Source organism: Mustela nigripes, chromosome 1 (genome assembly GCF_022355385.1).
Source record: "Mustela nigripes isolate SB6536 chromosome 1, MUSNIG.SB6536, whole genome shotgun sequence".
NCBI classification, from domain to species: Eukaryota; Metazoa; Chordata; class Mammalia; order Carnivora; family Mustelidae; genus Mustela; species Mustela nigripes.
The window spans coordinates 108,291,257-108,314,508 of NC_081557.1; the positions used below are offsets into that span (position 1 = coordinate 108,291,257).

The window sequence follows — 23,252 nt, forward strand, 5'->3', positions numbered from 1 at the left end:
TCCCATCTGAGGCTGGGGCCTCTCCTCAGGGAGAGCTGAGGTTCCTTAGGAGTGTGGCTCATGTGGTTTCTGTCTCAGACGTTCTCCTCCTTGGATTCTCTGTCTTGTTCCAGCCCGGTTCACCCTTCTCTTCCTTTGTGAAGCCTTCCTCAAAGGCATTCCCCCCAGTGCTTCCTCCCTTACACCGTGCTTGGCTCTGTGGTGGTGCCCTCTTCAGCCGAGGCCTGTAGCTGCTGCCTCTTCCCTGGCCACGCACGAGCTCCGCCAGGGGATCTTGTCCTCTACAACCTCTCCTGCTGTGGTGGCAAGGGGAAGATGTGCAAAGTACCTGGGGCAGGAGGGGAGGGACTGACACATGAGTGCCTTGTCCATGGGCTCCACACCCATCCCAATGGCTCAGCAGGAAACTGAGTCTAGGGGAGCTCAGCCACTTGTCCTGGTCATTAGGTGGCAGAACGGGAAGCGAACCCAGGAATTTATTTCAGACACGATGCTCTTTGCCTGGCCCACTATGGTCTGTCAGACGTTCGCTTGGAAGGATGCCGGAGAGAGTGACAAGTCGTATCATCTACAGAATTGAATCCTGGTCGAAGGTGTTGTCTCCTGGTTTGAAAAATGCCCTCAGTCTGGCAAGAGAAGCATTTTTATTTCACTAGGTTCACCTTCCTTCCTTCTTTTCTCCAAGAGACATTTCTGCTGCGGTGAAGCATGAAAAGGCCTTGGGGTGTGTCTTCCCAGCACCTGGGGCAGGGGCTTCTCTCTGTTTTCTGCACCGGGTGCAGAAGCCACCCTGGGGCACGGAGAGAGTCCTGGGCACAAGGACTCATCAGTTTGGGGACAGGTTGGGCTGTTTCGGTCTGGAGAGCTATCAGATGCCAAGTCTGTGGCCCCTGGGTGTGGGGCCTATGACTCTGTCCTCTGGCCCTTCTGGAATAGGGAAGGGGGAGGTGTGTGTCAGTCCCCCTGGACTAGGACAGTCAGCCAGACCTCAGCCACAGGGACAGTCACAGGATTTCCCTTCCCTCTGGCCCCTCCTCTCTCATGCCAGCCTCCTCCTCCTCTGTTCTCTCTCCTCTCTCCAGCCTCTTTCTCTTGCATCCTCTGTTCTGCCTCTTCTCCTCCCTCCTCCTGTCCCTTCTTTTCTCCTTCCTTCCAAGGGGACCTCAGCCCTCCACCAGGAAACAGATTTCTTCAGACCATCTGGTCTCACAGTCTGCCTTTCCTGATCAGCCCTGTCCATCCATTACAACATGCTGCGACGGCAGAAATGTTCTAGATCTGCACTGCCCCTATACTGTAGCTCCAGCCACACGTGGCTCCTGAACACTTCAAATACAGCTAGTGGCGTAGAGAAGTAGCATTTTTAAACATTTTATTAAATTTTAATTAATTTGAACTTCAGGACGCTTGGGTGGTTCAGTTAGCTAGGTGTCTGCCTTCAGCTCAGGTCATGATCCCAGGGTCCTGGAATCAAGTCCCACCTGGGGTGGTGGGGGAGAGTCCTTGCTCAGCGAGGCACCTGTTTCTCCCTCCACCCGCCACTCCCCCTGCTGGTGCTCTCTCTGAATAATAAATGAAATCTTAAAAATAAATAAACAAATAAATAAATTTTAATGAAGTTTAATTTAAATAAGTATGTATCTAGTGGCTAGTGAACTGGACACCAGAGCTCTAAGTGATACCAAGTGCTTGAGTCCCGGGGCGGGGGGTCCCTGGGGACACCCCCCCCATCCGGGCCCTGCCACATCCCCTAAGTGCCTCTGTGTGGACGCAGCTTCCCGCCCATGCTGTTTTCTGACCTGTGAGAGGCCACAGAGGCCTGGGTTCTGGGCTTGGAGTTGGGTAAATGTGGGCACTGGATCTGTGAGCCTCAGTGGCCTCTTCTGTAAAATAATAAAGATAATTTCTTGGGGAAGGTGCCCAAGCCCCAAGTTTCCCTTCCAGCTCTAAGTTCGATGCTGCTTTTGGGCAGGAACCTCCTATCGTCAGATCTGGGTGAGTCAGCATGAGCAGCATGGCAGGTGGGGTGTGTGTGTGTGCGTGTGCATGTGTGTGCACACGCATACACGTACATGTGTGCATCCATGGAAGAGGGGCTGTGAGGGATGGCAGTGAGACCCTGGGATCCTGCTTCGCAGTCTGACCCTGCCTGATTGAATGGTCTGGGACTAGGAAAGGGGTTAAAGGCTCCACGATGAGGGGAAGTTTGCAGCCTGACTCCACTCCTGGCAGGCGTTTTTGCCTGCTCCTTGGCCCGGGTGCTCCAGCGATGCCCCAGACTTCCTCTTCTGCCATAAAAGTCTCCCGGAAAGTCTTCCCACAGAGGCCCCGGGGGCTTTCTCAGGGAATGTGTGAGTGTGTGCACACAGGCACTGTGGAGCAGGAGCCCCAGGCCGCGTGCATGCTCTCCCACGACGCTGCTGGCCCTGGCATTGGAGGGGGTGTCTGTCCCGGCCTGGGGGGAGGGGGGATGGGGCTTCTCCTGGACCCAGGCCCTGGCTTATGCAATGCTGGGACTCTTAGTCAGCTTGAAGGACTTGGACACTCATGCACACACATACACACATGCACACACATGGATACACTGTGTAGGTAGGTATGTGGAAGGAAGATAAATTAGCCTTTGCTGCTTTGCCCTCTCTCCAAGCTTCTGGTGCAGCCGATCTCCCCACATCTGGAGAGAATGGGGGCTGTGGGAATCCCTTAAGACGGGGATGTTCTCAGGCTCCTCGAGGGTGATGGAGGCTCTGAGCCCATAGCTGAGGTCAGAGGGACCACAGAGAGGAGCCCTCTGAGGGCAGGGGAGAGAAGCCCGCCAGCCAGGATATGATGGGACGTGGCCACAGTGTAAAGAGAAGAGGATGAATCTCTTTTGCTCCCGAAGGTACTTAAGCCTCGGGGATCCTGGGTCACAGACCTGCCTGGTAGAGAGTTGCATCAGAGCGAAACTTCATGCTGGATGCCTTGCGGGAGAGGGCATTGAGGGCTTGTGATTCAAAGTTTCCAACCTTTAGGTGCTTGGGGTCAAATCCTCATTCTCTTCGATGTCTCCCCTCTCTGACCATTAGTCTGTGCTAGACAGATGGAGGTGGTCGCTGGGGGTGAGTGAAGACATGTGGGGTTGAATCAGAGGTCACCACACTTTAATCAGCCCTGAGTCAGAGAGGTGGGTGGGAACAACTTCAGGTAATCTTGGGGCTCCCAATCAGCAAGAGCTTCCTGGGAAAAGAGAACCCTCCCTGATGGTGCAGCTGTGAGGCTCTGACTGCAGACCGAACCTTTCTTTGCCATCACTTATACTCTAGAAGAGAACAGAGAGGCCACAACAAGTGAATGATTCAGAAGCAGACCTACCTGGAGCCAGGGAACTGGGACCAGCTGACCCGCTGGGTCCCTTCTAACTCTGTAATTCCACATAGGCACTCACCACATCAGTGCCTCTTGGCTCTGTGGACCTATATTGGTCCACTGAGTTTGTGTGTGGGGGGGGGTGCCAGTTGTGGGGAGACATCAGTCTGTGGTCAGGGAACTGAGAAAGATGTGGGTACAGAAATGGGGATTCCCACAGAGTCCTGCTGGAGTTTCTGAATCTGCTCCAGGGATTTTACTTCCCGGAAATAGGAAAGAGAGTGAGGATGGTTAGAAGGATCTGCAATGTGCTTTTTGGTTATGCATGGTTTTGGCAAGAAAGCTGTGGGGTGTGTTTCTCCTTTATCATAGCTGGCAGCCCACATTTCCCACAATACGATGAGGTCTGGCTGGTAGGCACCTCCCCCAGACGTCCCTGTGGGCCTCCGCTAGGTCTCCTTGCTTTAGGTCTGTGGGCAAGAGGGCCCCTCTTAGGTAATGTCAGCCCTCGGAGCACAGCTCTGTTTCCCTGACTCATGACCTCCACCTGTCCTGCTCAAGCTAGCAGCTGTGCCTGCCCCAGCCCCTGCTTCTCTCCATCTCCTCCTGGAGAGGGGAGTTGCCATCCAGGGCATGGCCAAACGCAGCTTATGGTCCCCATTTGCCTCTGTCTGAACATTGCCCCTCCCTCCTCCGCCTGTGAGCAAGTTCCCCGTACAGGTGGTCGGCTACAGGGAGGCTGTGGAAGCACAGATGAGCCATGGGTGAGTTCTAAAGCAGGGGGGTGGGGGGGTCCTTCTAAAGAGAGATCCTTTGGGGGGTCCTTCCTCTGCATTTTACTGAGAAGCCAATCCAGGGTCCTAGGCAGCGTGTGTCTGGAACCTAGTTCTCTGAATTCCCAGTGTGAGATAATTTATAACAAATTAATTCTCTCATTGTCCCAGGGGCTTGGATGTGCATGGGGCTGGCATTTGGAAAAATGCATTGGGGCACCATTTTCTCTTCTAAAATCCGGGTAGATGGTTCTGGGCACATGGCTGGTGTTTAATAAATGCTTGCTGTTTGACCTGTGTCTGGAGGTGATGCCTCCCTCACCTTCAGTAGGAAGGAGGGGCGTTCCTTGTAGGAGCATGGTTTAGTGGTTTACCCTTCTCTGCTGTCACCCTCTAGATTTCTACAACAGAAAGGAGGATGTCAGATGACCCAGCCTCCCCCCCCTCCCCCTCCCCTGTCAGGGTCACACCTTGCTCTCTCTTAGCTTCTCTCACTGCTAAGACCTGAATAAAGGAGTTAGTCTGTACAGCAGCAGCCACCCTAACTGTTAGAGAAATAAACAAGATGGTATTGTGCCAAGGGGAGAGAAGTTACATCAAAAATATCTCAGAAAGGAAGAAAGCCAAACTTTTATATGAGATGCATGGATGGGGGAGGGGGGGCAAAAAAAAAAAAAAGGCCTGGGTAATTAAGTTAATAGGTTTCTTAAAGAATGCCCTTGTGAGTGATGTTCAACACATTCAAGTGTTGACAAGAAGGTATTGAACTTGACACCCACGCAGCGGGCAGAAGCATGCTCTCAACTCCGACACACCTTCTTTGTCTGAAACTTGTAGTAAAACTCAGCTCTGGGTTGTGAAATCTGTCCCAGGGAATCCGTGCTGCGGGGGCTCCAGGGTCAAGTCACTTGCTGCCAGATAGGCTTCGGGTGGGCCGAGGCAGCCACCCTGAGCTAAGATCCCAAGATTAGGAAGGGCAAAGGCTGGGGTCCCCAACTCAGAAGCCTAGAGATGTTATTATGTCATATGAGGCCTGTGAGTCTCTGAGGACCCACAGACAACTTGCAAGTCCTTGGGGGTCGTCAGAATGAAGCCCTGTCTTTTTCCTCCAAGCCTCTTGGGGAACTTATGTATGAGACCCAGGAACATCTGTGTGATCCTAGGACTTCCTTATCCTGATGAACTAATGTAAGGATCCAGGTGACTATGGATTTTTTCCCTTTCTCTTAAATCTTTGGTAGGGAGAGAGGCCCTAAATCACTGGTGGCCTGTCGGAAAGGAGGCTTGCCTCAGAATAGTGGTGTGTGTTTTTGTATTTAAAGAAAACTTGGGGTTTCTCTTGTTTGAAACCACAGGAGCATAAATTACCATTCTTAAAACAAAAGAGTGCCTCCTTTGGCCGAGACCTGGCCTCAAAGGCCCCAAATAAGCATGAGGCTTCTGGCCTCTTTGCCTGGCTGCCTTTCTGCCCAGCTGTCACCCAGCCTTCCCATCATCAGCCCTTTACTCAATCTTCTTTTTGTGTTACATTAGGCTCAGACTTTTCAAGTGATCAGAGCTTTCAGGCTGGGACCTGAATCTCAGGGACTCCATCAAAGTTAGGGTGGCAAGGATGTCTTTGTGAAAGAAATCTTCTATTTTGGATATTTAGCAACATCTTTGAAAATCTTGTAACCCAAGTCTACGGTTGTCTGGTCAACCCCGAGGAAGCTCATCTTAGGGGACTAATGACAAAGACCAGATTCAACACCTGTAGCTCATGGGTTTCCAGGCTGGCAGAAAGACCAGCACTGCCCCTCACCTCAAGTCATACACATTGTCTGCAGATGTGCTGGGAAACAGTGGGTGAACTGGAACTTCCCTTTACTTAAAAATGGCCGTCAGGAAGGCAATCGCCTCTTGCAACTGGAAAGGCTGGGTTAGCTCTGTGCTCTAGTTCTTGGCACCAGCTCTTGTTCTGGGGCCCATTTCTGTCTGGAGAAGCCAGTCGCCACCCAGGTCAATTCCACTGTTCAGGAACAGCAGAATTCTGGGATTTACACACACTCCTAAGACATTTTCATTTCCAGGAGAAGGGAGCAATTTATCAGGTTTCTGCCTAACTCTCAAGGCACCAGGACCTAGGATTAAGGGAAAGCTCTGGGTTGAGTAGGGGATACTTGTTAACTCACACTGAAATTTCCCATTCTTTTAGCATTCTCCATCCCCGTTCTCCATCATGGAGACATAGCATTGCAATGCCTCTCCTTTCCTGATTGCCCAATTTGAGTTTCCTAAGAGCACACTGCACAGCCAGTTCAGCACACTCCCCTTCAGTGACTCCTATGCTTAGAGCCAGGCTGGGGGCCACAGGGCTACTGTTCCAGCCGTTAAGAGTAGAGTTCAGCCAATAGGACCCCCAGAGCTGCCTGCACCATCACTGGAGTCCCAGAGAAACACCCACCTGGCTCAGGAGGCAGGAGGGAGCTGGGAGCCTCCCGGAAATATGCAGGCTTCCAGGGAAGTCACTTCCTCCAGCCATTTCCCATTTCCTCCCACCCCCCAGCACTGAAACTGGGGGTGCCACAGAGACTTCCAACGAGGAGTCAATGATTCCAGGACACTGGGATGGATGTTTCACTGGGACATCTTTTTGCAAATAATGTTTCTTCCTTTGGAGACACCTGACCAGAGCAAAGCAGACTTCTTAGTTTGAACAAAGTAGTGACATGAGATCAGTGATAACGTTGGTGTGTTTCACGTGGACAAACGGTACCGGGAGAACTTGAGAGCCGGACAGCTCCAGGAGCTGCCAAGAGGCTGAGGTCAAACTCCAAGGCAGAGCCCACCAGAGTGGCCACCTTGCTGAAGTCCTCCCTAGGCCACCATTCTTTGTGGGGGTGGGCGGGAGCCAGGATCCTGGGCTGCGGGCTTTGCTGTGCTGGCTGGCCGCCTGGCCTCAGCATTGGCTTTTGGACCAGACTTCCCCGCCCCGGCGTGGGAAGTGTGAGGGGTTGGAGCCCCGAGGCAGGAAGTGAGCACAGATGGGCTGCCCAGACAGCTGTGTGGGGAACAGAGCACATCTGTCCGGGGTGAGTCTGGTGGGGCCCCGCCCCACAACCTCTATGCCACATCTACCTGTTCATCCATAGGGTATCGGCGGGGTTTGGGTTCCAAATCGGGAGGATGATGTAAAGCCGGAAGACAGAGGATGAGTTAGGGGTGGCTGAAAGGGGTACAGTCACAAGAAAACAGAATGTTTCTGAACTCTGGGGAAGAGGAGGGGCAAAGGACAAAGCAAAAACTGAAAGCAAACGGATCCGTTTGTATCTGCTCGGGATGGGCTTCTGGCTTTGCAGGGGCTCCTGAGTGCCCAGGGTCTGGTCTGGTGTCTCCTCCTCTGTGCAGCTGTCCCACTCCAGACGGTCGTTCCTCCTTGGGGCTCCGCAGGTGTCTTGCATTGTACCGATTAAAGTCCCTCCTTTTTCTGACCTGCTGCGCTTCGGATGTACTGAGGGCAGAGACCCTATCTCCTTCATCATGGAATCCTGGTGGAGTAGACATGCTGTAGAAGTTTGTTGAATGAGTGAATGGTTTTGTAGCCTAAACTGACACGAGGTTTCCTATTTAATCCCTTAATTTTCTCTAATTGGCTTCAGATAGTGCTGGGAAAGCTTATCCCAAGTAGACACCCAGAGAGATCCTTGAGAGATAGAAGCTGGATCAGACTTCTCAGCAGGAATTTGCCTGTAGGCCTGAGGGTGGTTTACCCTTTTAGCTCTTTTCTGGGGAGCTCAGCAGAGGGGAAAGGCTCATTGTTCTAGAAACTGGACAGACAGACTTAGCATCATGGCTGTTCGCACATCCTCCTTGGGGCAGCTGCTCCTCCCTCTGTGCAAAGCTGTGAGCTGCCCGGTATCAAGCCGGAGAGGTGGGGATTATGGGTCACACGGATCTCTGCAAGTGGGGGAGGCTGGTAGTTTTCCCACATCCACTCTGTCCATCACCCCTCTCTGTCTGGTGTTTACAGGCTAATGACAGGAGATGGGCATTTGAGTCCCAGCTTGGCTGTGTGGCTGTGAGTGAGGCATTTCTCCTCTCTGGGCCTCAGTATGCTCGTCTGTACAATGGGAGGGCTGCACTGGGTGATCTCTGGGATCTCCTCCGGCTCTTGGTCACAAATCCGGTAGGATGATGAGTAGGGAATGTGGCCCTGGCGTTATCACCATCCTCCAAGAGCCTGGGCTGGGAACTTGCCCTGCACTTGGACTGGGAGAGGGCGGAGGGGCCCCAAAGCCCCTGTTGCACTCACTGGCTCCTGTGTTCACCCCTTTGCTGCAATGATGACTCTTTCTGGATGAATTAGTTGAGTCCTACTTGGAGTCAGAAGGTCTGCATGGATGATTCTTAAATGTTTCTCAGACTGCTACTCCTGTTTTCATCACCGAGTGAGTGTAACAGGAGTGCCCCTTGGGAGGAAAGGAGGGCCGGAGTCCCAATTGCTTGGGGCCCGAGGAGACACACACTCTCATAGTCTCGTCCTTGTCCTCGTCATCACTACCACCTATTATTAATACTGTTAAACATTTACTGTTCTTCCCTCAGCCACGGGCAGTGGATGAGTAAATCAGCAAGGAAACCTGGCTTCCAGAAGCCTGCACTGTTCTGGGCATCTCTCAGGTCCAGGCTGGTTTCTCCTACCCTTATCTAGAGATTAACTCTGACCCTCCGCAGGCTGTGGGGCCGCTGCTCAGTGCCCCTCTTTGTGAAAGCTGTGGGAAAGGCATTCTAACTCCAAGCTGCTTCTGCTGCTGGCCACGTGTGTCTTATTCGTCTCTGTGGCCCTTACGGGGTGTTGTACAGGGCCGTGACACAAGGTGCTCCCTAAATGCTTACTATCATAATTGTCATAATGTGGTCTTACAATATGTTCAGTCGGGGAAGTGGGCCTCGGTGCTCAGAGAGCCCCTGAGCCGCCAGGGGTGGAGAAACATATTTAACTCCTTGTCTGGGGCATCCTCCCTGCCGACGCCCCAGTCCTAAGGTTGCAAGACTAGCCTGGGATTGTTTTGGAGGCGGGCCAGCAAAGACTCACCCAGGAGGTGATCAGCTGGCGCCTCCTTCTGGCCCTGCAGGACTGGAGCAGGCCTGGGGAGGGCTCCGGAAGGAGCCTTTGCCCCTTAGCTCCCAGAACTTGACCCTCCAGGCCCTAGACTCTTCACCAGACAGAGCCCAGCTCAGGAGAGCCAATGGAGGGCGAGGGAGGCTGTTATGTAACCGATTTAACTCCTTGTCAAAACTGGTGACTAATTCCAACTGTCTCGGCCAGATTGGCTCAGCAGCTTTGCTGCTAGCCGCATGAGGCCTGGGCCAGTTTGTGGCCGGTTCTCACACCCTCTGCTGGATGGATGGTAGCTTCCTGGCTGGCCTTGGCCTCACCAGCCCGACCACTGCCCCATCAGCACTCCTCCCACCAGTTTAGACCTTTTCCGTGTTCACCCGCTCCCCTGACCTTCATGTCCCTTCCCGCCCTAGCAAAAACAGCCTAGGACGACTGCCCCAAGAACCACCTGCTTGGGGTCTTGCTAAGGCCCTTTATTTTGTACCAGGTGAGAGAGAGAAGGGAGTTAGGGCCTGCTGCCCTCGGATAGCTGGCCAGGCTGGGAGTTTGGGCTTGTGGAGGTTGGGACCATGGGTGCAAGCTCGGGAGCCTCTCTGCACCGCTCGCTTGGGTGGGGGGCGGTGCTCCAGGCCACATCTGGCCTCACCCAGCGCCCTGGACTTGGGGCCCTGGCTCCGCGGGTCACAGGCTGCTGGGGGATGCTGGGAAAGTCCTGTGCCCATGACCCGGGCTCTCCCTTTCCTTTCTCGAAGGAGGGGCTTGGTAAGCTCAGCCCATCCCTGCTACAGAAGGCTGTCCTGAGGGCACCTGGGTGGAGGTGAGAGAGTTTCGGGAGACTCCAAAAGGTGTCCTGACAAGGTCCAGAGCATTCAGAACAATAAGTGCCGGGATTATTTTATCTACTCAACCAAACAATCCCCTGCGGTTGGGATGATTCCTATCTTATAGGTGAGGAGACTGAGGCCCAAAGTGATCAGGATGTTTGTCAAAGCTGGTACGTGGCTGAGCTGGCCTTTGAACTCACACCCCCAGTGACCCGGAAACCCAAGCTGGTCCTGACACACTGCCTTCCCAGGGTTTCTGGGACGTGTTCCCGAGGCCTTGAAATGAAATGCTTACACATCTCTGCAACTTCGCGGCAACTGTTCAAGCCGATCCAGAAAATAATACTACCTTGTCCTCCTTCCACCAAGCAGTATACAGACATGATCTCATTCACTCTCACAGAGTCCCCTGTGGGCTAGGGCGGGGGTGGGTAGGGTTGACTCCACTTCCTGGAGTGAAAGGGAGGCACAGAGAGGGAGGTTGTCCTGTCCTAGATCACACAGCGGGCTGGTGGGACTGCTGGGACTGGACACCAGGCCCTCTTGCCCTCCAGGGTAGGTAGTTACCTGCCTTGACGGATGTGAGCTGGAGTCACCCCGGAGATACGGCAGATTGGGGTGTTCTTCTTGATGGGTGACTCAGTGGCTGAAAGAGCTCCAAGGGAGTTGGGCTTGTATTGAGAAAGGACATCTGAGAAGCAATAAATTCAATCTGCACGAGGGAGGGAGGGAGGGAGGCAGGCGGCTGGGCCTGGCAGCTGCTCCAGCAGCTCCCTTCATGGCCAGGCTCCTTCCCCCTGGGCTTCCCTTCCCGGATGCCCTGGGACTTGGAGGCGGCCGTGGCATGAAGGAAAGAAGACTGGCCTCGAGGTCATCGGGCCAGGGAGTATATTCACCAGAGGCCCCCAAATTAGTCACCTCATCGCTCAGCTTTTCCATTTTTCACACAAAATGTGGGGAGACTGACTACACGCAACAGACATTGTGTGTGAAATGTTTCCTCATACTTTACAATGCTTGCCCAGAGAGAAACCACTGGTGTTCCCTTCAGCTTGATTTCCTTTCTAGGAAGAGCCTTTTAAAGATGGTTTTGGAGTGGTGGCTCACCCCGTAGGACTGTCTGGGTCAAATGTCTAACGGAACGACTGGGGCTGTTTTCACTTGGTATCTCTAGTCCCCAAGGTCTGGCACTGAACCACAAGGTGCCCGAGTGGCCCCGTGCACTCTGGGAAGAAGCGGTGCAAAGGCCCAGGGAGTAGGCATGTGAGGCTCCGTGGGTTTTGGTCACAGGTTCTTTCCTTCCAACTCTTTAAAACTGTAAGAGCCATCTTTAGCTCACAGGTCCTGCAAAAAAAAAAAGGCCAGTTTGGCCTGTGGGAAGTAGTGTGCTGCCCCTAGTCTGGTATAAAGGTGGGTGGAGGGGACTTTGGAAATAGAAAAGCCTAGAACCCACTTAGCTGTATGCCTTTGGACCACTCATTTGGCCTCCTGAGGCTTTGTCTATTGCCTTGCCTGTTTCAGAGGGCCGTTGCCTGTGCAGGGGGCTTTCTATGCAGTGACCCCCTATAGTAGAGATCCCCTGGATGGGAGCTGAGAGCACCCTAGAGGGAAGGAACATGCAATCCAAGCTGGCCTGCCCTGTCCTCAGTGTGGTAGTGGGGACAGAGCTCTCCTAGTGCCTGGAGTATTTTACAGGGCAATGGAGGTCTTGTCTCAGAAGAAGGGCTCCAGGGTTTCATTGGGGGGCAGGAGCGGAACTGGGAGTCTGCCAGACTGCAAGGGACCCCACAAAGACTGAGCAAGGGCCAGGAAGGCCCAGGGCTTTGCTGGGAGAACTCTGGGGACTACCTGGTCCTCTTGAGTCCAGGGTTCTGGTCAAGTAAAACACTAGGGGACAGTAGCTCTGAAACAAGCATGGACCCAAGCAAGCTCTTTTCATTGACACGTGCTAAGCATCTTCTGCCTTCCAGGAGCCCTGCTGCAGGCTGTGTCCATCCTCCCAGCAAGTCTGGACGCTGCGGAGAGCTATGGGGCTTGGCTGCAGGGACAGGAGTGAGGTGAGAACAGACCAGAGCCAGTGCTCCTGTTGCCTCTGATGTGATGTCCTAATTCTGTCTGTGCATTCAGGCTTGGATTGGATACCAGGCCATGGGTATTTGCGATCTTGGCTCTTCTTTGTTTGAAATACAAGGAGAAGTGACGGGTTCCTCCGCTGTCAGAAGAATCCCACTGTCACCCAGTCACGGAATCCGGAGCACTCCCTTTTGTGTACCTGTGCCATCCCAGGGCTCGTTCTGAAGGCCTCGCCTGGGACCAGGCTCCCAGGCTATCACTCAGCAGTGTGACATGGAGCACAGTCTCTTGTCTTCATATCCCCAATCGCCCTGCTCATTTCTGTGCCCCTTCCACCTGTGATGCACAGTTCTCTAGCTAGGAAAGTCCTTCTACCACTTCTTTAGCTGGTTAACCTCTACTGAATCCTCTATTATTATTATTATTTTTCTTTACATTATTTTGAGGGGGGAGGGGCAGAGAGAGAATCTTAAGTAGGTTGCACACCCAGGATGGAGCCCGATGCAGGGCTCCATTTCACGACCTTGAGATCATTATCTGTCTTGAAAGCAAGAGTTGGACGCTTAACAGACAGTCACCCAGGTGTCCCTCTACCGAGTCCTTTAAAACATAACCCAAATGTTTAAAACATAACGCAAATGTCACCTCCTCTAGGAAGCCTTCCAAGACTACCTAGGCACAGTTAGTATTTCCCTCTTCTACGTTCAGGCACTTTGTGTTCCTATTGTACTGTTTGAGGGTAAACATTAGTTGAACACTTATTACAGCCTATGCCTTCCACAAGTGCTTTACTGCATTATCTCATTTAACATTTACAAACTCATGAGGTGGCTTTTTTAAAAAAAATTTTATGTATTTATTTATTTGACAGACAGAGATCACAAGTAGGCAGAGAGGCAGGTAGAGAGAGAGGAAGGGAATCAGGCTCCCTGCTGAGCAGAGAGCCCGATGTGGGGCTCAATCCCAGGACCCTGGGATCATGACCTGAGCTGAAGGCAGAGGCTTTAACCCACTGAGCACCCAGGTGCCCCATGAGGTGGCCTTTTTTACCCCCATCTTGCAGACAAGGAAACTGAGGCTTAGAGGAGCTACATAACCTGCCCCAGGTCACCTAACTGTTAACTGGTAAGGCTGGGATCTGCATCCAGGCCGCTGGACTCCAGTGCCCTCCCTACTAACCACTAAATTATATTGTCTCCCTTACATTACTTATAATTACCCCAAACTGTAATGATAAGTTTATGGGTCTGTAAATGCCTCCTGTGCCAAGAACTCATATTTGTTGCCCTAGTTTACATAATACAGCTCATAGTAGGGAGACAGCTGGGTGGGTGGGGAGCACCTGACTCCAGCTGGAGGTGAGGTGGTTCCTGCCGCCAGTGGCCATACCATTTTGGAACCATCAGCCTGGCAGGAGCAACAGAATGGTGTCCTGACCCGCAAGCACCTTCGCTGTGCTCGGAAGTGCTTCACATTGGGGCATGCAGAGTCTGGAGTAGAGGATGGCTAGTTCCCATCCCTAGACAGCCTACAGGGGCAGAAGCTCAACCCTGGTCCTTGCAGGACGCACTTGGGCCGAGTCTCACTCCAGAGTCAGGGCCTGGACTCCGAGCCCCATAGGTTCTGAACCTTGCGGGCATTCTGTGAGTCCCGGGTGTTAGAGGAAGTATCACATGTGTGAGTTCCTGTACGAACGAGTCCCCTCTTGCTCCCCGAAGGTCTGTTTACAGCCCACAGGCTTCTGGGGGAGGAGAACTCTCAGGTGAGTGAAGACACGTGCATCAGGATGCTAGGCTTCTCTGACTCCTCGTGGCCGTCTCCATCTCATGGGAGGCGGGACCCCGCCATGCCCCAAAGCCTGGAGGCTCCCAGCAAGCCCAGGTGGGCCAGGGAGGTCATGCTTCCTGCCACCCCTTCCTTGCAGGTGGCCCTCTCCTGGGGAGCTGCAGGGCCTCAGGGGCAGGGGTGGCTGGATGGTGTGTGGGGGAACCCCTTTAGCATTCAGTCCCCTCTAGGGGCCAGCTGTGCCCCTTGAAGCCAACTGGAAAGCTCTTTTCTCGCCCGGAAGAGGTCCAAAGCCGATGTGGCTGCTGACACACGGGGAGGCGGGGGTGTGGGGAGAGGCGGGGAGAGCCAGAAGACCCCCCTGCAAGCCGTGTTCATACAAAATGCATTTCCCAACGTATCCCTCTGGCCTGTCGGAGCCCCTTCTGCTCAGTGCTCTGTTTATACATGATAGACAACTAATTAACATCCAAACCTCTTGAAAGGTCTTTTCAGAGGTAATGTTCTGACAGATTATGTCAGCAAGGAGCACTGATTTGTCTAAGCATGGATCACATTGTTTCAGATTGAATGAGGTGAATATTAAACTGCTTTAAATGTACTCTTCATAAAGTACTAATTACACACTCCCAAGGGAGAACAGCCAAGGAATACTAAACAGTAGAGAAGTCAACAGAAGGTTCTTTTTATAGTATGTTGCTGGGCTCTGTGTTTTTCTGTCTCCTTTCTCGCTCTCTCTCTTGCTCTCTCTCTCTCTCGCTCTCTTTTTTTTACAGTAAAATCACAGCACGCTAAAGAATACACATTTATAGCACAATGCTTCTCATCTAATTATATGGCAATCATTAGTTTTAAGCTGGATGCATTATATTTTCTTTGATATATTATGCCTGAGGCATAACTCCGCGTTTATTGCTGCTACTGGCAGATTCTAATCCCCCCAACCCCCTTTCCAAATCCCAACCCCTCTCTAGTCCCCACCCTTTAACAAATTATTTAACTCCTCCTGTTAGTTTGCTTATTGTCTCAAAAAAAAAAAATAGCAAATTAAATGGGCAAAAATGGAGGAAACAGTACACCCTTCATTACATTAATTTAAAGGTTAAAAAAAATATATCATGTGTTCTTGGGAGCTGTGCAATTTTTTATCAGGCAGGTGATGCCCTGAACGTACAAGGTCTCCTCCCCAGCCCAGTGAAATTCCTTTGTAACAAATTCTACTGGATCACACTGAATTCCCACTTGGCTGAGCTTCATTGTCCCTCAGGGAAAGAGATATTTATATGTATATAAATATACATCTATAAAAGCAACACAGGGGTGGAAAAACCATGTGGCAGGGATCATTCCAGAAAAAAATGCAGGGCGGCCCTTCAGAATGCCTATCTCCAGATGAAGCCAGAATTCTGCTCCATCAGTTTTTCTGGGTATTTCTGACATCAGCCCTTGCCCATGGTTGAGAAAAAGCGAGATCAATTTTGAGATGCCCTAGATTGTCAGAGTCTCAGTCCCGAAGGGAGGAAAAGGCCAAGTTCTATGGGGACGGATGGCTCGATATTGACCCAACTGGTTTCTCTTTGGTCAGGCCTCCAGTTATGATGCCTTTAAAGAAAAAAGGGATTGCAGGGTCCAAAGTGGGGACCACCTCTCTACTGTCTTCTTCCTTTTCCTCCCCACAGCAAATCAAAGAATGATGGGATCTTGCGGTTGAAAGGGTTAGACCTTTCCTATCCTCTTTGTTTTATGCTGAGGAACCTCCCCATGGGGCTTCTGGATTCACCTAGTATCACAGAGCTGCCTGCAGTTGAAGGCAGACCCTGGTGTCCTGACTCCCAGCTCTGCATTCCCCTCACCTTTAAACAGACTAACTCCAAGCAGCACTTCCCTCCCAAGAATGACAAAGGGCAAAGAGTTAAATAACAGAGTGCTATGGACTGAATGTTTGTGTCCCTCTCAAATTGGGATGTTGACTTTTTTTTTTTTTTTTAAGATTTTAACTATTTATTTGAGAGAGAGAGAGAGCCAGAGAGAGAGAGAGAGAGAGAGAGCACGAGACGGGGATGGGTAGAGGGAGAAGCAGACCCCCTGCTGAGGAGGGAAGTGGGGCTCGATCCTGGAACTCCAGGATCACCATCTGAGCTGAAGGTGGTTGCTCCACCAACTGAGCCACCCAGGCGCTCCTCAAATTCCAGTGTTGAAACCCTACCCCCCCGTGTGATGGTATTTGGAAGTGAGGCCTCTGGGAGGTGATTAGGTCATAAGGGTAGAGCCCTCACATAGGATCGTGTCCTTTTAAGACAGGCTGTATCAGAGTTTGCTCTCTGCTCTCTCAGCCCTGTGAGACAAGATGAGAGGGTGTCTGTTGCCAGACACTAGACCTGCCAACACCTTGAACTTGGACTTCCCAAACTCTAGGAATCTAAGAAATAAATGTTCAGGTTTTTTTTAAAGTCATTCAGTCTCTGCGCCTGCTATAGTAGCCTGGACAGACCGAGACACAGATTTACCCTCTCTGAGAGCCAGAAGTCTGGAGAGTCATCTAGTCCCTGCACCTCCGCACCACCCCCCCCTGCAAGGTGCTGCCTGAGTATCCTTCCCAATGTCCCCATGAAGACTTGTTCTCAGCTCTGGCTCTTCCAGTGATGACCAGTGGTCAGGTCATCACTGTGTGACTCTTGTGGTGAGAAGCCGGTGTTTGGCATTCGCTGGAGAGCAGCTCACGGCGCGGAAGTGGGAGCACCTGGGTTCAAATCCCGTGCCGCTGTGCCCCAGCCATATGAGCATGGAGGAGTGATCCACATTTCTTTGCTTCTGTCTCCTCCTCATTGGTAAAATGGGAGTGAGTGCCCACCTTACAGGGTTTGTGAGGAGGAGCCTACTAAGGGAACTGAGGCTAACCTCCTAAGTATAAGCTGCTGAGTTAGTTTTATTGTTGTTCAGAAGTTCATCTCTTTCCTGGGCATCACTGCCATGCTCGAAGTTCCCCCTGGGGCCCCACAGGACAGGATTAGTTTTTCCTCCTATAGGACTGCTTGCAACTGTTTCATTCATTTGATGCTCAGCATTCACTACATGCCCCTGCTGCCGGGTACATGGCGATGGCCAGGAGCGGAGAGCCATGCGGGGAAGACCTGCTTCCTGGTCTTGTAGAGTTTATACTCCAGAAGATCTAACAGTTTGTATCTTCAGAGCGTTTCTTCCCAGGGGAAACACTCATCAGTTTCTGTGTGTGTTCCTCGCTTAACTTTTTTTCCCGGCCCGTCCTCCTTGTGTGAGATCATTCAAAGAAATAGACTGGGATGAATTCAACATGGCAGCAAAGCTGAACTTCAGTCCTAGGCACGCCTTGTGTCCATGTCCCCAGGCACACCTGTCACGCTTGCTGCTTGAGACTGGGATTCCACTGGGTGGAGGGAGCCCAAGTATTAGGTTTTCTTTTAAAGTTCCCCATTCCCAAATCCAATTTATGTGTGCACATGCATGCACGTGCCTGCCTGTGTGTATTATTCGTGTGTGCACGTGTGCCCCCAAACTGCCACACAGCTGTGGCGCCTCCATTCCAGGGAAATCGAGAAGGCTGCCTTTCTAACTGTCCACTTCTTGGGGACACACTTTTTCCCTCTAGTGCTGACCCCACCTTCTACTGGGCTCTCTCCTCAAGGCCAGGTCCTTCTTGCTGAGATATGCTAGGTGATGATCTGTGAATCTTCTGGAACGCACTAAGTTAGTTGCCAGGCCCACTGTCCCTCCACATGTCCATCCTCCCATCACTGATGCTGCCAAAGTTAGCATAACAGAATATGACTTAGACGTTGTCACTCTTCTGCCTAAAACCCCTCCCCAGGATCCCCCAGCTTAGGATCCTGTACAATCCCCCTGGGGTGTCTCACCCAAAAGCTCCAAGCCGGACACTGTTCTAAGTGCCTCCTGGATGCTAGCCCCAAACCCAGAGTGGGCTCTCTCTGTGGCCTGACGCAATTATGGGCTTTGCACCCCTCCTTTTCTAGAGCCTGAGGATAGTACTGCACTGTCCCCATTCTGTCCTCTCACAGTGCCTGGTACATACTGGGATTGCTGAACTGTGTGGAATTGTGACTGGTGCAGGGCATCTTTTTGAGAAAGAGCGCTGGCCTCATGCTAAGACACACAATAAGCGGCTAGCTCCTTGTCCTGACTGCGACATGCCCTCTTCCTTCTACAGCCCGCGTCTCCTTCCCCAGAGTGGCCTTCTTCACCCTCATGCTGGGTCTCTGCCATGAGCCCACCTGGTGAAGAGGTCGTGCAGACCTCATTGTATACCTCTGAGTGACTGACAGGTGACAGCACCTAGTACTTGTCAGGCGTCGTGGCAGACGCTGGCATTAGGGGGCACGGAGTAGGGATATGGCCTCTGCTGTCGTAGAGCTGGCAGACTCATGGCGATTTATGGAGCCCTCTGAGCACCGGCTTTCTCATTTACAAAAGGGGCCTCACCTCGGAATATCTTCCCCACGGTTGCTGCAGAGACTGAAATAATGCATTTAGGGTGGCTGGCCTGGAGGTAAGGCTCTATCAAGTTTCCAAGTAGGCATTCTGCCTGCCTCAAGAGTGCATGAGGAGCTGACACTTTAGGGACAGGAGCACCTGTGCACATGTCTGCAGGGATGTGACCTGGTGTCTGGGACGTATCTCTGCTCCTGGCCTTGGTCGCCAGGGACAGAGGAGGTATTGCTATGGGCGCCGGGCTAGATGGCCCTACTAGTTACATGGGTTACCGGCTCCGGGGTGGCAGAGCCTGGGGGAATGTGGGATCCGAGAGCAGGTCCTGTTTTGTTTTCTAACACCTTCCTTTATGGTCAGGGTGTCCATTTTCTCCTCAGCACAGACTCCTGCCCTTCTCCTTTCTAGGTCATTCTCTCTCCTGGTTCAACAAATGCCCAGTACTTCGGGCCCGCCTGGCTGGGTCTCCACAGGGGCTCCAGAGGGAGACGAAACTCTAGGTCTGAATTATTGCTTCCTGAAGCTGCTAGTTGTGTGGCCTGAGGCAAGGTCTTTAATCACCTCTTGCCTCAGTTTCCATATTTGCAGAATGGGGATAATAGTGCCATCCTCACGACCTCATTGTGGGGATGAAGAGCGGGAAAACTGTCCCAAACAGTGCAAGGCACAGTCAGCCCTCAGCATGTGTGAGTTTCTAGTTCCCCTGAGAGTCACACTGAGGTGCTGTGGATTTAATGGATTTTCTCCCCTCAGTAGTTCCTGCATTTTAAAAGAGGACCCCGGGGGCTGCTTGATAAAGCATGATAAATTGACTGGGGTGAAGACTTCTGGGGAAGCAGTGGGGTAGAGGAAAGAGATATTTTGGGGGCAGGAAATGGCCTTCCTTTACTTCTGGAATCACACCACTTAGACTAGCAGTTCTCAGCCTAAAAGCTGTGACACGCTGGTGTGGTACCAGCAGTTGTGAGATATATCACAAACAAATATGTTACTAATAATAAAATGCTGCAGTTTTCGAATAATCCCCCCAGCTTGTTTTGTAAAGTAGAGGGAATTCAAGGTTATCCCCATAACACCATCATAGCCACTCACATCGCTCTGTGATTTCTAGAACAGGATGGAAAAGAGTGTATCCCAGCATTGACAACCTGGGCGTGGCCGGCCATGGGCGTCCACAGTTGCGTCATGGCCAGCCACGGACTTGAAGAGGAACAGAAATGTGAAAGGCTCTGAGAAATTTAGAGACACTAGATACACTGCATAGTGGAAGAGAAGAAGGGACCATTGCCTTCTGCCCTAGTTTGGTCGCCTCTCATGGCCGAATTTCATGCAACCCGCCAGACACAAAGAAGCACTTACTAGATGGTTCCATTTACGTGAAGCTCAACAATCCGCTTAGTTGATGGGGGCAGCAGTCAGAATAATGTTGGCTTAGGATTGGGAAGAAGCTTGTAGGAGCCTTTTGGTGTACTAGAAATATTTTCCACGTCTTGATCTCGGTAGTGGTTACATGGTGTTATGGAGTGAATGTTTGCGTCTCTCAAAATGCGTATGTTGAGGGGTGTCTGGGTGGCTTGGTCGGTTAAGCGTCTGCCTCCTCTCAGGTCATGATCCCAGGGTCCTGGGATAGAGCCCCGCATCAGGCTTCCTGCTCAGCTGGGAGTCCACTTCTCTCCCTGGCCCTCCCCCTGCTCTCTCTATCTCTCTCTCAAACAAATAAAATCTTTTAAAAAAATGTGTATGTTGGGCACCTGGGTGACTTAGATGGTTAAGCGTCTGCCTTCAGCTCAGGTCATGATCTCAGGGTCCTGGGATCGAGCCTCACATTGGGCTCCCTGCTCAGTCGGGGAGTCTGTGTCCCCCTCTGTACCTCCCCCTGCTTGTGCTCTTCCTCTCTCTCTCTCTCTCAAACAAATAAGTAAAATCTTTTAAAAAAATGGTGTATGTTGAAACCCTACTCCCCAGTATATTAGGAGATGGGGACTTGGGAGGTAATCAGGATTAGATGAGGTCATGAGGATGGGACCCCCATGAGTGGGATTTGTGCCCTTAGGGGAGGCACAAGAGAGCTTTCTTCCCTTCCAACTTGCTCTCTTCCTTGCGAGCACACTTGAGATATCGGCTGTTCATAACCCAGGAGGCTCTCACTAGAACCTGGCCATGCTGCACCCTGAAATGGGTCTTCCAGCCTCCAGGATGGTGAGAAATCGATGTCTGTCATTTATAGACACCACCCCCGCCTCCCGCCCCACCCCGTCTACTGTTCTGTATAAGAGCGGCCCAGCCAGGCTAAGACAAAGGGTAAAACAAAACACTGAAGTTTTACGCTTAAGATCTGTGTGCTTGATGTATGCATTTATAACTTAATTAAGCATTTTTTTTGAGAAGCACTTTGGAATCGCAGGCACACACCTGTCAGGGTTTCCCCTACAGCGTCCGCTGGAAGTTTCCCTAATGTTCCAGGGCCCCAGGTGTGGACAGTTAGTGTAGGAGCTGTGGGAGCACTGGGGTCACATCGGGTCAGTTCCAGTGGCCAGTGATTGGCCATGAGCTCTCCTCAGGGGCTCTGTACCCCTCAGGGCTCTCACCTGCCTGATGACTATTTGGAGCTGACATCTCAGCCGCATTAGTGCCCAGTGCATGCGGAGGCAGAACTGTCCCTAGATGATCTCGTGTCCCCTGGCAAGGCAGCTCAGCTCCTGCTGGATGCCGTCAGGTGCCCCTGGCCCGGGCCCTGCCGTGAGCCCCTCAGAGCAACCTCGGCGAAAGGAGCTGGGCACTCCGCCCCCATCAGTGGCCCCATGATGCTGAGGTGACTTTCCCCGGCCACCCATGTGGAGCTCATTTTGTTTGCTTTGTGTGTTACTTTTCACCCACCCCTTTGGTTGCCAAGGAAACAGTGACGCAGCCTCGGGTGGGGCCTCAGGCTCAGTCAATGCAGAGTCTTTTAAGGCAATGGTGGTTCAGTGTGTCGCTGGTGCTGGAGGGCTGGTGGGCTGGCACAGGGGGGCAGGGGAAGGGGCCCTGTGGGGAGGCGAAAAGGAAGCTTTGCTGCTAGCCCACTGGACGATGCTAGTCAGGATGCCACTTTTAATTCAGAGCCTGTAGGAGACCCACCCGTGGCCGTGTCACCAGCAGACATAGGCAGATGGTTCTGGAGGCCAGATGGAACAGCCCTTCCCCATGCTCGGAGTTTGTGTGGCCTGGGACCGTCGGTCTCCGAGGCTCCGGCAGGTCCAAAGCCTGTGCAGGCCAGGCAGGGTGGGAGTAGGCAGAATGGGTTTCTGGGCACTGATAATGCATTTTGGGACTACTGGCTGGGAACTAGAATTCAGGCGGACCCCTCTTGAGAGAAATGGCTTCTGTTCCTCCAGAGGTGACTTCCCTTACTTTCCATGCCTCCACTGCTATCACCAGTGACACTGGGACCCTCGGGACTTCTCAGCCACCATGTTCAGTCTTTTGCAGTCTCAGTCTGCAGGGCCTCAGACCCAACAGCCTCCTCCGGGCCGGGCTCTCTGTCCTGCACGAAGCCTCTCTCAGGCACGTGTTCCTCACACGACCAAGTAGCGCAGTTCCGAGGCCAGGAAGTCTGGCTAGTCCTGGGTCTTATGGGGCTGAGGGGCTCTCTCTTTTGAAGGCCCTGCCCAAACAGGCAGGTCTGCCACTCTGGACTGAGCCCTGCAGCCTGGGGAGTGTGGCCCCTCCCCTCCATGCCTCAGTTCTCCTTTCTGTGTGTGGGGATGGGGGTGTGTAGGGGAGAGGGGAAGGGGGTTTGCCTCTCCAGCTGCAGGACTACCTCCCATGTCTGGCTGGCAGCTGGGCCTGGAACTGTGCGGGTCACCTCCCTGCTTCGTCACTCCCCCACCTAGCTCCCTTTTCTCTGCCAGCTTCCCTGCCACCCAGTCTCAAACCCGCAGAGTTATTTCTGGTTCATCTTTCTCCTTTATCACCTTTATCTAGTCACTTATCAAATGCTGTCAGTTTTTCCTTCAAAATGTCTCTAGCATATGTCCCTTCTTTTTTTAAAAATAAGTTTCATTGTTTTTTGGTATAAAAGAGAAATATACTCGGGATAGGAAATATGGATAGCCAAAAAGAAGAACATTAGAATTACCCATAATTCCTCCAGGCACAGCGGACTGTCATTGTTTTGATATAGACCCAGTCAGTACACCATATACCTATACCCCTTTCTCTCCCCCGCCACCACTCCCATTCCCGCTGCCACCCTTGTCAGAGCTCTCCGCCCCTCAGGGTCTCTGACTCCCCTCTCCTCTAGCCTCCTGGGCCAGTCCAGCCTTCTCAGACACTGCCTCTGAAACATGTCAAATCTAGGGCAGCCGCTAGTCCACAGGAAACACAGTCCCTCTGGGTAGAAACCCACAGCTTGGCAAGCATATGGCGGACGCCTTTGTGTGACTAGAAGGAAGGCTCCCCTTCGTCGGGGTAGAGGAAGCTTCCAGACTGGGCGATTGGCTGGTGGGCAGAGTGCAGCACCAGGGCCCCAGCAAAACTGCCCTAGGCCACCTGCTGGCCAGCCTTCCTGGCCTTATTAAGCAGGGCCCCTCCCTTCCCAGCGTAGTCTCCTGAGCTGCCAGACCCGTTTACTCCCTGCTTCTGGAACACTGCATTTTCTGCCCCTCCACCAGTCTTTGCCAAACTTATACCCTCTCTACATGGTCTGTACTCACCTCCCCTTCCCTACACTCGTGCTTCTGCTCATCCTTGCAGGCCTGGCCCAGGGGTCACATCTCATAGGCTCTTAGGATCCAGGCAGGTCCCCGGTGTGTGCAAGGGGGTGGGGTCTGTGAGAACAGGACGTGACCTGGGCTGTCAGGTCTTCACCCAGATTATTAAAGGCAGTGT

General features: G+C 52.4%; 1 protein-coding gene and 1 long non-coding RNA gene across 6 annotated transcripts in view; one reads left to right on the top strand and one right to left on the bottom strand.

Moving 5' to 3' along the window:
• The window catches only part of PEBP4 (phosphatidylethanolamine binding protein 4), a 236,366-nt gene that overhangs the window by 29,084 nt on the left and 184,030 nt on the right, over positions 1–23,252 (bottom strand). The gene's annotated exons all lie outside the window — the stretch shown is intronic.
• The window catches only part of LOC131999112 (uncharacterized), a 90,368-nt gene continuing 74,237 nt past the window's right edge, over positions 7,122–23,252 (top strand). For 2 of the 3 annotated variants that reach the window (XR_009399024.1, XR_009399021.1), the window contains exons 1-2: positions 7,153–7,192; positions 12,017–12,103. This is a non-coding gene — a long non-coding RNA (uncharacterized LOC131999112). Of the gene's footprint in view, positions 7,193–12,016; positions 12,104–23,252 lie in introns of all 3 variants that reach the window. The other variant, XR_009399022.1, reaches the window with a different exon arrangement.